This window comes from Meles meles, chromosome 7, assembly GCF_922984935.1.
Source record: "Meles meles chromosome 7, mMelMel3.1 paternal haplotype, whole genome shotgun sequence".
In the NCBI taxonomy this organism is placed as follows: Eukaryota; Metazoa; Chordata; class Mammalia; order Carnivora; family Mustelidae; genus Meles; species Meles meles.
The window spans coordinates 64,198,552-64,210,034 of record NC_060072.1 but is presented as its reverse complement, the minus strand read 5'-3'; the positions used below and the strand labels follow the sequence as shown (position 1 = coordinate 64,210,034).

The 11,483-nt window shown below is 43.1% G+C and overlaps 1 pseudogene; it reads left to right on the top strand.

Annotated features, from left to right (window-relative positions):
• Positions 1 to 8,180: 8,180 nt before the first annotated feature.
• On the top strand, positions 8,181 to 9,923 carry LOC123946355 (annotated as a pseudogene).
• The last annotated feature ends 1,560 nt before the right edge of the window (positions 9,924 to 11,483 follow it).

The following is an 11,483-nucleotide window of genomic DNA, read 5'->3' as shown; positions in this document are numbered from 1 at the left end:
CCTCCCTCTTCTCCTCTTCTCTCCTCAAGGTGCAGACACTTCCTGTGACATCACCTGGGTGGGCTCCACCTGCCAGTTTTCCCCATTCTGTCCCCCTCCCCCATGAGAGACTTCTGGCCCCAAATCTGTATCCTCTGCATTCCTACAGTCCTGGGCCAGTTGTCTTCCTTACCTATTGATTGTCTGGAGGAACTGGCATTTCTCCCAGCTTCACAACCTCTATAGAGTAGACAGTGAGTAGCACGGGGGAAAGGGGAAGAGATTGCTCTGGGGACAGTTGTATGGATAGACAGACCCTCCCCTGTACCTGCCCTTCTTGCCCTCAAGCAGGTGCCCATCTGGGGAAATCCCAGCTGAGGAGGGGAGACAGCCCAGGACTGTTGGAACAGACACAGATCAAACACCCAGATGCCCCTCCCCTTCTGTTCTGTCATGAAAGCCATCCTTCCAGTCCTGCCTGCCCCCTTTGCCTCTGGGAATTCTGGCTCTGTAGTCTTGGCTTGGCCACTCCTCCACTCCTCCCCTACCCCCCACAGCACCTGGAACACAGGAGGTGCTCAGTTAGTGCTCTTTGTTCCAGGTCTCCTGCAGATGTGTTAGGGTAGGGTCAGCGTGATTTGTGGTTTCTCCTCAGCTGGAAGTTCTTCTTGTGATCAGGAACAATTCTTTCTGCTCCAAGTTCAGTGTCTGTCTTCCTATACTTAGTATAGACTCTGTCCCTTTAGGGACCTGCCATTGCCATCTCTCTATTCCTTTCTTCCAACCCAGGGTTTAAGGCACACAATTGAGGGTTTAGAGGCATGTCAGCAGTATCAAGTAGAGACAGTGGTGCCCCTTTACCTTGAGACCCACAGATTCTTGGGCCCATTCAGCCCTGCGTCTCTAAGTAGGTCCCACCTTCATCATTTCTGAGAAGTCTTGCCTCTGCTTAAAGATTAACATTGTGGAAAGGAACAAGCATCTTCCTTTGGTCACTGTTTCAGGGTCTTGGGATCCCCTCATTATGACTGTCTAGAGCAGGAAGCTCTGCAGGCAGGGTCCACGTCTTTACTTCTAGCACAAGGCTCCATGCTCATTCAGTCAGAATATGCTGTGAACACTGAGTGACTGTCTCAGGAAGTCCCTTGTGGTGATGCTTAAGCCAGATCCCTTTTGTATTCCTGGAGTGATATGAAACATGGGTGGGTGGGGGAGGGGGAAGGGGGATGGATAGCAGTGGCTGAGGAACATAGTGGGGGGGCACTTATGTCCTTATTTATGTTCTTATTTAAAGGATTGCTGAGGGATTCCGGGATGGCTCAGTGAGCTAAGTGTCTGCCTTCAGCCCAGGTCATGGTCCAGGGACCTGGGATCAAGTCCTGTATCAGCCTCCTTGCTCAGTGGGGATCCTGTTTCTCCCTCTCCCTGCTGCTCCCTTTGCTTATGCACATTCTCACTCTCACTCTCGTTCTCCTTCCCTCCCCAACAAATAAACCAATATTCATCCTAAAAATAACTTAAAAATCTTAAAAAAATAAATTAAATTAAAATTAAAATTAATTAATTAAAATTAAATTAATTAATAAAGAAATATTTTTTAAAAAATAAAATCTTTTAAAAAATAAAGGACTGTTGAATAGGCTCTTTAACTGGATCTGAGATTGGCCTCCAAATCAGCACAGACTGGGCTCCACCAGGCTCCCCACACTCTCCCCCTGTCAGCCAGGACCACCTCTATAGCCAGGACCCTGAAAAACTTGTTTACTTCTAAATTCTCATCTTGCTTCCTACAAGTTCTCCAGCAAAGTTCCATTTAAGCCCTCATTCCACTTCCTTACCCACGCAGAGCCCCACTAGTCTTCCATTGCCCACCACATGCTTTCTTTCAGGATTCTTTTTAAGCCACCACCTTTACTGTTCCCCACCCTTCCCTTGTATCTGCCTCCTAATGGCCCCAACTCCCTGAGACCCAGTCTTGCTCATGCCATGCCTCTTGAGGGTCCCGCCTCCCAGAAGGTCTCCCCTCCCAAGGGCCCCATCTCCATAAAGGCCAAGATAAGCTTTACTCCAAGTCCTGACTCTGCTTAGTCAATCTCCTTACCTCTCTCTGGGTTTGGCTTGCAGTTTATTTTGAGGTCTTCCTCCTCTTAGACAGGAAAGGCCCACTGGTAAGTGATTTCTTGTGTTTATAGAGTTGGCAAGAAAAGTGAGAGGCATAGAGGAAGAATGTTGGCTGTGTACTACCACTGGCTGTGAAAGCCCTTGGAGTTTGAGCAAAGGGTGTTTCTTGGAACCAGAGCTAGTTTTTGGATTGTGGGGTACAGAGCAAAGGTCTTGTGAGTTTGGGAAGGGCAGGTAGGTTTGCTGGGGCCAGAGTGATGTGGACTCATACACTCTTTGTTTCCCTCCAGACCAGTAATGTTCTCAGCCTGATGAGCAAATTAGAGTTAGAGGAGGTTGTTCCTTGGTGCTTTTCCTCCAGTGTCCTTCCCACCTCTTTCTCCTGCCCTATTCCTGGCTTTTCCTTTCTGACATGCTGCAGAGCTTGCTTTCTTCATCTTTCTCCCACAGGCCCCAGAACATAGTATATTTAGACATTTTCCTGGAATGAGTAAAGATTCTTCTACCTGGCTCTGCAGCCTCCTTCATATTTTTCCTTATTTCTCACTGGAGATTCTGAATGTCTCTATGTCATATCTTCTTAGGGAGGACATCAGTGTCCACTTTGCAGAATAGCAGGTCCACCATCATGACAGAGGATTGGGGGTCTTCGTCTTCCAAGTTCAAGGAATTAGGTATCTTTACAGCTGCTGAAGATATCTCCCTGCCTTTCTTATCTAATTTTAAAAAGTTGTGGTAGTGATTGATTCTAGACAAGGTCAGGCTGTAGGAGGCTAGAATACCAAGGTCCCCTGGGGTGTGGCTGCCTAGTGGTCTTCAAAACACTGTATGAAGGCTTGTCTGAGTTCCCAAGTTATTATAAATGAGCCTGTGCTAAATAAACCTTGAATATTGATGGTTCTGTTTTTTTTTCTGTTGGAATCTATCAATTTTATGTACGTGATAAGAATATGTATTGATTGACAAAGGGTTGGAGGAGAAAACCTGAAATAGGACTGACTTCCTGGGTCTTCTAGAGGCAGTTTGCTGTTATTGCAAAATATATTTGTAACTCTTTAATTTCAAAGGCCCTTGGAATCTTAAACTATTCTCCTTTCTCCCCTCTCCTCACCACCATGTACACTGTGAGCATCACCCCAAAACCAGAAGCCCAGACAACACTTATCCATGCATGAAACCTGTCTTCTTGATTATATGTGGCCAATGTTGATTCTAAGTTGTCTTTCTCTTGCCCTCTAGCAGTCCTTGAGCAACGTCTTTTCATTATCAATTGATATGTGTTATGTGCTTCCAGACGACAGTTCCATTTCAACCTTAGGTTAAGAAAAATCTTGTGGAAAGACCAATTTCCTTCACTAAGTATAGTCCAAATTGATAAAAACAAGTTTTGGATTATATTCTTTTGGTTTAGCCTTGTCCCCTTTTTCTTTGATTATCACAGAAATCACAAAGTAGAGTGGGGATGAAAAGAACTAGGGAAGAGGAATGAAGAGTGTCCTTTACTGATGGAGGCTCTTTGTTGTAGATTATGTTGTCTGAGCTGCAGTGAGGCAGATGGGTCTTGATGGAGAAGCTGTATGGATCTATATTTGGATAAAACCTCAGGACTTTGAGGTATGACACAACTTCATATAACTCAGACGATCTGGTGGTTTTCCAACAACAAAACAAAGCAAAACCAATGAACTTTCCAAGGGAGCAGGTGGCAATGTGGAGAAGCTGCCTAGAGCTATGAGAGGACCAGGCATAGTCTGATGAGAAAGGACATGGGAGACAGAGACAGCTGAGTCCTTACATGAAAGAACAAAAGACACATTTAACGATAATGAAGGAAGATAATCAGAGGGAAGTTGGCCTTTCCTAAGCCACCTTGGGTGCAGTATATTTCTGAGGGTGTGTATTCAGAGAAAGTGCATGAAAGAAGGAGCCATGGGTCCTGACCACTCACAACTGCTAGTCTAAAATGGAGACATAGTATAGTGATAGATGGGACCACTAGATGAATTTCTAGATTCTATGCTTACAAGGAAAGGAAGCATTTGGGGGGGGGGGGAAAGCTGTTTAATAAAGATTCTTGGAAAAAGAGGGTTTGGATCAGTGCTCATTTTAGACAAAGACCATCATACATCATGGTTTTAGTTTGGAAAATAAGGTGGACAGGCTGATGGATCTCCTTCTACTGCTTTCTCCTGAGGAGGTTTTTTTGTTTTTGTTTTTTTTTAAGAGAGAGAGAGAGTGCACAGGGAACTGGGGGAAGGAAGAGAGGCTACAGGAGAGAAAAAGACAGAAGATCTTAAGCAGTCTCTATGCCCAGGGTGAGCCTTGTCACAGCGCTCCATCTCATGACCCTGAGAATATGACCTGAGCCAAAACTAAGAGTTAGATGCTTAATCAACTGAGCCACCCAAGTCCCCATCTCCTGAGGACTTTTCTTAGGTATTCTGTATTGATAGGATTCAGAGTTGAGTAAAGGAAAGAAGAGAATTATACAGGGAAGTAGAAAAGAAGTCAATTTTCACTGTTGATATCAAGTTATCACATCAATTTCTAATCCTCTAACTGCACACTCTTCCTGGCTTTCCCAGCTCTATTTCTGATTCCTATTCATAAATTCTCACTCTGATTCTTCCTGGTAGCCCATCTAGTTTCTGAAGTCCTCCAGAAGCTGAACCCCAGACATTTCTGATTTGTCAGGTTGATTTTCTTGTTTGGGTGTAATAGAAATGTTAAGAATTTTCAAAACTAGAATATGACTGAAACTAAATCTGTCAATGTGTTTAATCATGAATGAGCAAGGTTGCATTTAACTCTGTGTTCTCTGCAGTTATCCCAAGGGACTAAGAAGAGGCACCTGTTCACAACCTTCCCAGAATGATACTGGATAATATGCAGTTTATACAGCCTCTAGAGAAACTCTGGCTATCTTCTTGATTACCAAAATAATGGCATCATTTTACTAGTGTAGTGTGTGCGTCATTTTAATAGTGTAATTTCTGGGGCTCCATAGATACTGTGGGAAGGAAACAAAATAGCTTTGGTCCCCATCTATGTGGATTTTGGTCTCCATTTGGCTGGTTGGATTTGGTCTACATACAGTTGGTCTAGTTTGCATTAGCTGCATCAGGATAGGTTTTCACTGACTTGGAATTCAGCCTCGATAGACTGGGATGGAATTGGAGAGGTGTAATGCTGGGACTGGTAGGGTAGATAGGTGAGTTGGAGGAGGTGGCTACGTTTCCTCTTGGCCTAATGAGCAGTTTGGCAAGGTAATGGGAGCTGCCTTGCCTTCAAGTTCAAGTCTTGGTTGCACCTAGTAATATTGACTTGCAGAATTAGGGTTACTATCCTCATTGAGAAACTATGAAGCAGGTTCTACCTGAGGAGGTTTTATTTTAGAAAGGGAGACCAAGGCTTCTTCCAAGTAATATGCAAACAGAATACAGTAGAAAGTAAGATCACAAGTGGTATGATGCCTGGTTTGTGATCCCTTTGTTGACGTTGTACTCAGAAGACTGCTGGGAGAGAAGCTGGGGTATTTATTTTCCTTAGTATGAGTTGAATTTAGTTATTTCAGCTTCCTTTCCAACTTTTCAGGGAAACTGACATTCCCTTCTCTTTCCCCAGGAGAGAAGTCACACACATTTTACTACTGCAGTGGTTTATCTCTACTGGCCTTTTCTGCACAGACCAAGACTGAGAATTATAGATAGTAATTATTATGAATATTTCATATTCATATATAGGTCTGTATCAATATCTGTAGCATATATTTACCTGGATCTCTCTCCCCGGGCAAGATGTATTTATTAGTTCAAGGTGTGGTGGAGTTTGTGTTCTTGGTGGTGGCAGGGAAGGAAGGCCTAAAAGAGGCTCTATTCACTGGCTCATGGCCCAGGCTGAAGCTATAGCTTGAAATGATGTTTTCCTGGGAAAGAGTTATATACAGTGTCACGATAGGATAATTACACCTCTTCCATGAAATCTTTGCAGGCTGACTCACTAGCCTTGTAAATACTGGAAAATGTGGCCCTTACTACTCTTATCTTGTATCCACTAGGAAGACATCTGGGACTTTGACATGCACTTGCCTTGACTGTTCATTTCTGATTGAGGAATACCTTTCTTGGTTCATAGTTTATGCAGGGTAAAAAATGTTCCATGAGTTAAAATTTGAACCCCCTTATCTGTCTCATGTGGTTGTTGGTAAATTATAACACTAGGACTGGTAGGTGGCAAATAAGGAGTTAAGATGGATTTGAAGATAGAAGGACTGGCCCATAACCCAGGGGTTCCTTTTGAACATCTATAGGGAAGATGTCTCAATTTTGACTTGATCTTTCCGTGTTTAAAAACTTCTGACAACACTTCTTCAAATTCTCTCAAAACCAAAGCATGAGTAGGGAGAAGAGTGGGGGTTGCATGACTTTGTTCTCTGATTTCCACTACTCATTCCAGGGCATTGCCATGAAATGTTCATCGAAATCCTTGCTCCCCTTGAGCAGGGGGCCATTTGAATAGCAGGAGGGGAGGAGGTGGAAGAGGGAACCACATGTGGTGTTCCTTCATTAAGAAAACACATTTAGGGGGTGCCTGGGTGGTTCAGTGGGTTAAAGCCTCTGCCTTCAGCTCAGGTCATGATCCCAGGGTCCTGGGATCGAGCCCCACATCAGGCTCTCTGCTCAGCAGGGAGCCTGCTTCCTCCTCTCTCTCTCTACCTGCCTCTCTGCCTACTTGTGATCTCTGTCAAATAAATAAATAAATAAAATCTTAAAAAAAGAAGAAAACACATTCAGACTATGGTTTGAGTGAGTTGAAAATAACTCCTTTTGAAAAATTAATAGGGAGCTAAAAGTGAGGGTTTTAATATAAGCTCACAGTGCAGAACATTGTCTCCAGGCCCCTATCAGCTGACATCCCAGATGGCTCAGGGTATGTATGGAGCACAATGTGGCCAGTGAGGAGACTGTCTGCAGAGGTGAGTTAACCTTCTCTTGTGGGACCCAGAGAGGGAGGAGGCAGAAAGAACTGTTTAGGTTATGAGCCACTGAGTTAGGTGACTTAATTCTTTTCCTCCTACCCATCACATTCTCCTAGCTATGGATTTAAAAACTGTAGTTAATTGTTGTCTGGATACTTTGGGTGAAGTTTATTTAATGTGAGAATTTATAAACCTTTCCTTTCTCCTCTCCCTTCTCAGTCCTGTACCCTGAGTTGGCTGCTGCTCCCATCTCTCCAGTGTTTCCTTCCCAGAGAGTTGGGTCCTCTCCTTCTTGCAGGTGGTTATGTAGACTCTACCCCTTTCTGCCTCTTCTTTGTTCATAGCACCCCTTTTGGCCTAGTGAGTAAAGGGAAGGAGTGGGCAGTACATTCCTTGCCAGCAGTACAGCTGAATAGATCATGCAGAATGAAGAGAAAGTAGGCTAAACTGCCATCTGACCTTAGCTGAATTTAGGGCTAAGGGTTGTAAGACAAGGGATCAGTATTTGTATTTTAAACTCAGGTAATATTTAAGAAACGATTATACTATTGCAAGGTGGCCTTCTGGTCCATGAATTTATGTGTCATAAATCACACTCCAGCACCAAGCAAATATCTCACATGAGAACTATAACACTATACATTCATGTCCTGTTGGTCTTAGAGCTGCATTAATACATGAAGCTACATGACTTAGAGGAATTCAAATAGGATTATGCCATATGGTATGCAAAAAAGGAGAGTGTTGGGAGGTATTTTGCCCTTTTTCTGGGAGGAAAGCAGGGTTGATTTTTCTAGGGTGTCATTTGATGTCAATTTCTGTGATATTTGTGATGCCATAGGTGACGTGAGACATCTGAATTTTGGTCGGTGGGTTAAACACTATTTTTCACTAAACATTTCTTATTTATTTAGGCATTATGGAAAGATAGCATATACCAGATAAAATATGTTGCAGTGGCTTTGAAGCCTGAGGAAGGGAACTCAGCAGCCCCAACAGAGCTTGGCTTAACTTAGCCTCACTGAACACAATCTGAGACTCTGGGAAACCTGGGCTTGTTACAGCTCCTCTGATCCTGGAATCCTCTTCAATTCCAGCTAGAATGCTGTGACAGGCACTTCATAGATTTGTTCAAAAGATGGTATGCAGACATACGCTGGAGCAACTGGTACCTGAGATTGACCCCAACAGAAGGCTGAACACTCTGGTTTTAGTGGTCCTGGGTGTGGGCCTCACGGTGGGTGTAGGTGTGTATATCCTGGCTGGTGAGGTGGCCCGCAATCAAGCAGGACCATCCATTGTGATCTTCTGTGTTGGCTGGGCTGTGCTATGCAGAGTTTAGTGCCCAGATTCCCCATCCTGGCTCAACATATCTCTATACCTATATCACTATGGGTAAAATCTGGGCTTTCCTCACTGGCTGGAAACTCATCCTCTCCCTTGTTGCCTATACAGCCAATGTGACGCAAGCCTGGACCTTGGTTTTCCCCAGTGTGCTTGGGAACCGGATCTCTCAGACCCTGCATGAGAGCATCTTAGTGCATGTTCCTGAAGTCCTTGCAGATTATCTAGGTTTCTTTAGGGTAGGGCTGGTATTGTTGCTCATGGAGTTGCAGACTCTGAGCAATGGTTCAGCTTTTCGAGGTTACCAAAGTGGTCACACTGGTGAAAGTTTTGATTCTGTTTTGTCATCATCTTTGGCTTCACTAAGAGGGACCTGCACAACTGGAAGCTCACAGAAGAGGAGTTCATACACACTGGACTCAATGATACCTCTGGCTTGGACCCTTTGGGATCAGGGGATTATTTCCTTTGGCTTTGAGGGGACTTTCCATGGTGTAGCTACCTGTTTCTATGCATTTATTGGTTCCCATAGTATTCTTACCAAAGTTGAGGAATCCCAGAATCCCAAGAATTCCATCCCCATGGGCATGGTGATTTCACTGCTCATCTGCGTTTTGGTGTATTTTGGTGTCTCTGCAGCACTTTCACTCATGGTTCCTTACTACCAGCTTCGACCTGGGAGCACGTTGTCTGAGGCATTTCTCCACATTGGTTGGGCCCTTGCCTGTTTTGTTGTAGCTTTTGGATTCATCTTTAGTCTTTCTGCCAGCCTTTTGGGCTTTATGTCAGTTGATATATGTGATGGCAAAAGATGGTCTCCTATTCACTGTCCTTGCCAGGATCCAAACTGGCACTTATGCTTCCATTGTGGCCACTGTGATCTTGGACATTATTGCACCAGTCATGGCATTCTTGCTTGGACTCACCGATCTTGTGAACTTCAGGTCGATTAGGTGCCTGTTTGTTTACTCCCAGGTGGCTCCTGTGTCCTCATCCTCAAGTATCAGCATGAGAGGAAGAATGGGGGGAATGAAGTGCAGGTGCAGGGAGAGACTGTACCTGCAGCAGAGAAGCTGGCTCTAAGGAGACTAGTTTTTCCAGGCAGCCCCACCCCCATGGAACTCTCTGGCCGCATTATCTATGTTTGCTCCTCACTGCTTGCTCTGCTGCTGACTCTTCTATGCCTGCTGCTGTCACAGTGGCCAAGTCTGCTTTTTGCAGACTCTGTGGATTACAATGGTTGTGCTGTTCCTCATGCTCTTCACTGGGATCACTGAGGTCATCTGGAGACAGCCACAGAGCTTCACTACCCATCGCTTTAAGGTTCCCGCTCTGCCTCTCCTCCCACTCCTGAGCATCCTTGTGAATATTTGCCTTATGATGCAGATGACTGCTCATACCTGGACTGTTTTGGTGTCTGCAAGCTGATTGGTTTGCTATCTACTTTGGCTATGGGATCCAACATATCCTACAGGACTCTAGAATGACCAACTCCACTTAAGTTAGGGCCAAAACCAGTACACATTTGGTTTGACATCACCATACCTGAATGCAGACTATTCTCCCTACACAAGAATTTGGAGTACTCCTGACCATGTGGAAACTAGGTCTCCATGGGATGTTGGTAGGGGAACATTTTATTGTGGAGTGGAATGATGTATCTTTGCTCTTTCTCCTTTTTAATTTTTTTTAACTTGTTTACTTTTCAATTGTGTCTTCAAAAGCAATTATTATTAAAAGAAATTAGAAAATGTGTGTTTGTTTTCGTTAGGTCAATACCCAGTAGAGGAATTACTTGATCATATGGTAATTCTATTTTTAATTATTTTAGGAACATGCACACTATTTTCCACAGTGGCAGTACTAATTTACATTGCTACACAACAGTGCATGAGGTTTCTGTTTTCTCCATATCCTCATCAACACTTGTTATTTCTTGTCTTTTTTTAAAAATTTTAGCCCTCTGACAAGTGTGAAGTGATACATCTTTGTACTTTTAATTTGCATTTTCCTGATGATTAGTGATGCTGAGCATCTTTTCATGTGTCTGCTGGTCTTTGCTCATTTTTTAAATGAATTTTTTTGGTGTTGAGTTATATAAGCCCATTTTATATATTTTGGATATTAACCCCTTGTTGGATATATTATTTGCAAATATTTTCTCTCATTCAGTAGGTTGATTTTTGTTTTGTTGATGATTTCCTTTGCTGTTGAAAAGCTTCTTATTTACACTAACTCAAAAACATATATGCACCCTTATATTTATTGCAGCATTATATACAATAACTAGGATATGGAAGCAACACAAGTGCCTGTCAACAGAGGAATGGATAAGGATGACACACACACACACACACACACACACACACAGAGTAGAATATTACTTAGCCAATGGAAAAAAATGATCTTGCCATTTATAACAACATGGGTGGACCTAGAGGGTGTAATGTTAAGTGAAATAAGTCAGTCAGAGAAAGACAAACACCATATGATTTCACTGAGATGTAGAAATTAAGTAATCAAACAAACAAAGAGACAAAAAAGAAAACAGACCCTTAAATACAAAGAACAGTCTGGTGGTTGCCAAAGGGAAGTGGTTGAGGGATGGGTGAAATAGATAGAGGAAATTAAGAGTACATAACTTGATGAGCACTGAGAAATATGTGGAATTGTTGCATCATTATATACTCCACCTGAGAGTAATATCACAACTTGTTAATTGTACCTCAGTAAGAAAATAAAGGGAACTAGAGAGAGACAGAAAAAAAAAAGATATATGGCCTCTGCCCTTAAGGACTGTATATTCTAATACAAGGGACAAAGCATAGATGTAACACCAAGTAGAAAGTTATCATTAGTAATGTAAAAATAAAGTGTCTTGAGAATTCAGATGAGAGAATGATCATTTGTGGCTGGCACAGAGATGAGGATTGATTGGTGAAATCAGAAGACTTTATGAAGGAGTTAGTTGGCTCTCTCCATGGATGGATTGGATTTTGCCACATATGGGCAAGAGGGAAAGACTGTAGGCAGAAAGAAAATCATTACAAAAGCACAAGAC